The following is a 4,632-nucleotide window of genomic DNA, read 5'->3' as shown; positions in this document are numbered from 1 at the left end:
TTGCGTGAACTCGTTTCCCAAGTAACTTTTACACTCGACCCTGCTTCATCTGCAACACTAGTGAGTCGCATAAGCTTCACTGCACACTATAATTCTGCGTTTCCTGCTACCATTTGTCCGTACTACATCTTTACCCCACTACACTATCCCCACAGCTTTCCGCGGCCATCCGCCACAGCCCAAGGTCATGAAGCCTTAGTGACGGTTCCGGGCTTTAGTTCAAACCGGCCTGCCATGTCGTGGCAGTTCTGCTGCCTCTCCATATCTATTATTCCGGCCCTACACTTCCTGTAGTTTGAAGTTTTTTGTTTTCGTTACGTTCCAGTCAGGAAGCCCTTTGTATTGTTTTATTTGCCCGCCACTTTTAAACCCCAAACTTCAGATCTCGTGGCATCTGATATGTTCTCCATAGGACATAAAGAGACCATGTAATTTTGGATCCCTGCCCATGCCACCTCAGGTGTGATGAACTCTACTTCATTAATGTTTACTGTTTACGTCACTTTCCATTTTCCAGGAACCATTCATTAATCACAAACCCTACCAGTCATACCTTTATTCTGACTGTAATACCATGATCATGCTCGACGGTTTGCTACCCACAAGTTGGGAATAAATATTATTATTATTATCAGTAGTAGTAGTATAGCCGTAACACGATCTCTATCTTCCCTTTAGCTCGTTGTGACTCCAGCAATTTACCCAACCACAGAGGCCGACTTCCTTCACCTTGGAAGGAAGCGATTGTCACGCCAATCTATAATACTTGTGACCGACTATCGCCTGGCAGCTATAGGCCTATAAGCCTCGCTAGTGTGCCATGCAAGCGATGAAACGCATTCTGAAGCGAGCTATCCTAGATAACCTTACTTCCAGCAACCTGATGTCCCCAGCTCAAAGAGGATTTCTCCCACACCGCCCATGCGGGACAAACATGCTCGTTTTTGTTGGCAGCTCAACCCAAGCCAAGGACGAGGTACTCATATCGGATGCCATATTTTTCGACGTCTCAAAGCATTTGGCAGTGTCTAACAGGTCTCGCTGCCCCACAAACTCGAGCCCCACAAGATTTAACGGAAAAAAATACTCCGGATCAAAGCGGTCCAATCAGACAGATCATTCCGGGTGAGAATAAACCCGATCTACTCTTCACCAGCGACGGTGTCCATTGGGGTTCCTCAAGGCTCCGCTCTTGGACCACCGCTGTTTCTGGTCTACGTCAACGACTTCCCAGATGTTCTTGCAAGTCCATGTCTGCCTTTTGCGGACGACTTGAAATTCTGGCGTCCCAATGCCAGCGCCCTCCAAATGGATGTAGACGCTGCAAAGCCGTAGTCATTGGAGTTGCACCTTCCTCTGAATGACGAAAAGTGCGTCCGTATGTCATTTGGAGGAGACTCAGCGAATGCCCCTGTTATGCGTGGTGAGAAAGGACCAGAAAACATCATGAGGACAGATGCCAAAAAGGATTTAAGCATCTGGGTCTCTTAAAACTTGTCTTTCTCACTACACCATGAGAAGTCGGCCCAAAATGCATTCGCCATTTTACGGATGATCCGACGCACCCTCTCCCGTATCATTCGCGTGGACTTTTAAATGCTCTATGGGGCCTACGTCAGACCGCTCCTGGAGTACGCCAACCAAGTCATCTACTCAGGACGCACGAAAGACGTCATCCTCATTGAGCGTGTCCAGTGGGCCGCTACAAGAATGGTTACCGGCCTCAAATCCGTGGACTACGAAACGCGTCTCGCGATGCTTGATTTCTTTCCCCTGGGGTACTGTCGTCTCCGAGGGGACCTAATTCTTGCTTGTTCCCTGTATGAGCAAAACTTGGCAAACAGGTTTTTCACCGTTGACCCAAAGAACACACGGCGGGGTCATACTAAGAAAATTTTCAAGCTCAAAGCGCACACATTCATTAGACAAAATATTTTTTCGTTTGGGGTAGTAGCTGCGTGGGATGACCTTCCTCTGACGGTTGTCCACGCTCCTTCCAGTACCCAGTTTAAAGCACTATTAGACATTTATCTATGCAAATCCTCGCGCTGGCGAGCATACTGCCCCGCGCTGAGAACATAAAGAGCAGTGCTACACCCGTTTTTCACTTGCGCCTTTCAGGTGAACGACAGCCACTGACCAACAAGTACAAAAGGGACCCGGGAAACTTGGGCATAAGACTCAATCCAGTGTATCAATCCGTGAATCCGTGAATTCGCGTATGGTCACTCATGGCCAGTAATGGTTTTCAGTTTTAGTTCTTATCAGCCAGCTCCATCTCTGAGCTAATCGGACCTCATGCCTATTGTTACCCGCAAGTTAGGAAATAAACCTTTTATTATTTCATCGGATATTCCCCACTGTTTATGACATTGTCCTCTTTTTCATGCACTCTCAAGCACTCCCAACTCCCCACAGTCATGCTTGAATCTGACGGTATGTCACCCACAAGGTAATAAACATTACTATTACCCTTTGGTGGTGTAAAGTGAATACCAATATACGAGATGCCTTTGGTCAGTTCATCCAAAAATAAACGGGCCTTCTGCTCTTTGAAGCTATGAACGATTTACTCAGCATATTTCAGATGGACACGGCGTTTCGTTAGGAGGTTTTTGGGCACAGGTGTTAAGCATTTTTATCATTTTCGAATCGTTGACGAAATTAAATGGAAATGTATATAGTAGGAACTTTTGACGGCCACTGCTTCTTGAAGGTTTTAGAAAGATTTTAGAAAGCTGTACATATGATTTCACACCATGTTTGCTGCTATAGCGATCGACGACGATCCAAATGACTGTAGAGTTGACAACTCCTACTACAACTGCATTCCATCTACCAAAGATATTCCTACTCCACCTTTTGCAATAGAGGAAGAGAAAACTAAAGTGGGAGCAACAGTTGTCGGACGCCTGTGCAGGTGGCTTGAGGTTCCCCAGGTTGTAGCATGTATTCAGGAAGATTCTTCTACGAACTCAAAAATTCATTGATAGCAGCGCAAAACAATCCACAATGGCTCATCAGATACACTTAGTGTGACGACACAGTGGCGGTTGGTTTTGCGAAGGCTTCGCGGTGTTCTTTAGGCCACAGATGCGTCATTCTGACGTCAACTCACCGTGCAACACACAACACCACCAGGTATTTCAAGTTTTTCTCTGATCTCACGTCCCAGCACACTCCACGCTTACTTAGTTGAGCAAAATTTGACCAATGCACATGCACGCACCCGACTGCACCGATCGCGTGCTCATCGTTTTCGCTTATGATCTATTACCGCTTTTACCACAACAGTTAAGAATTTGTGACCACTTTTACTGCCCGCTGTATCGGGTCAGTCTAACTCATATCATAGTGCTTCAAGCGGACATTTTTGAGATCTTCTCTTATTTTGAGCCCGAAATGTGAACACGGGTTTCTAATTGCCTTGTTTGAGCCATCGATAACCTAGAAATATTCCTAGTCCGTGTTGAACTTGACACGCTTCCTTTGCAGATCATAACTACAATAACCATCACAAATGACTCACTCAAGCCGTTGATATACGGAGCTATTCACGACCAGATATCGCTGCCGCGACTGTCATAAATACTGTGACTCCCAGCACAGTCCACCATATCCACCATATTTCCAGGAGCGCGTTACATGCGCCCTTTGGACCGACCCAATCCATTTGAATTTGTCAAAACTTACAAGAATTGCTTATTAATCCACAAATCCATCTAACAGCTCTATCAATGAGTTAACACACTGGTAAAAATAAAAACTTGCTCTGCGCCCGATATAAAGTGTGTTGTCTAGCATAAACAAACCAACTAGCCGCGATAAAATACTTGGCTTTGTTTGGCGGGATGTCTGCCGCAACGATAGGAGACCTTTTAGGTACATCTCGTGAATTGCTGTTGCGCGAACAAAAGGGTACGCAGATATCGTTCATATAGGCTTTGGCTTGTTTCCAAATCGAGTGAAGAAAAAGACACTCAAAGAAAGCAGTTTTCTACAAAATTCTCGGTTGCCTCCATGTAGACTACAGGCAAAGGCATCGGCAGTCGGCGAAATGCGAATTTCGCCCCTACAGTGCACTTCGAGTACGTTTAAACAACTTTCAACAAAACTTCTCCAGCATGGGAGAATTTTTAGGGCTCGAATAAGAAGAAAGTTGGGATGTGTATCTAACGGTCATTGTGTTCTTTTCAAGTTAGATAACATCTTAATGATATCCAATAAAAATAGTTGAACAACGTTTGTTTGCTTCTTGCTTCTCGGTCGTAGCATATGAGGTGTTTGTTCAGCGAACTTCAACACACTTTCATTGAATATCTCGTCTTCTATTCGGTACAACAGTGGAAGACAACTAATAATAATAATAATAATAATAATAATGTTTATTCCCAACTTGTGGGTGGCATACCGTCTGGCATGATCATGGTTTAACAGTCAGAATGGAGCATGACTGAGGGATTTGTGGGGGTACGGATTGCACAAAAGGAGGACAATGTCACAAACAGTGGGGAACTCTTGATGATATAGCAATAATAGGTTATCTCCCAACTTTTTGGGAAAAATGGTCATGAGGTTCGACTAGATCAAAAACAGTCAAGTGGCATGAACTAAAACCGAAAACCATTGCTG

Source organism: Opisthorchis viverrini, assembly GCF_000715545.1.
Source record: "Opisthorchis viverrini unplaced genomic scaffold opera_v5_10, whole genome shotgun sequence".
Taxonomy (NCBI): domain Eukaryota; kingdom Metazoa; phylum Platyhelminthes; class Trematoda; order Opisthorchiida; family Opisthorchiidae; genus Opisthorchis; species Opisthorchis viverrini.
This window is presented reverse-complemented; position numbering follows the sequence as displayed.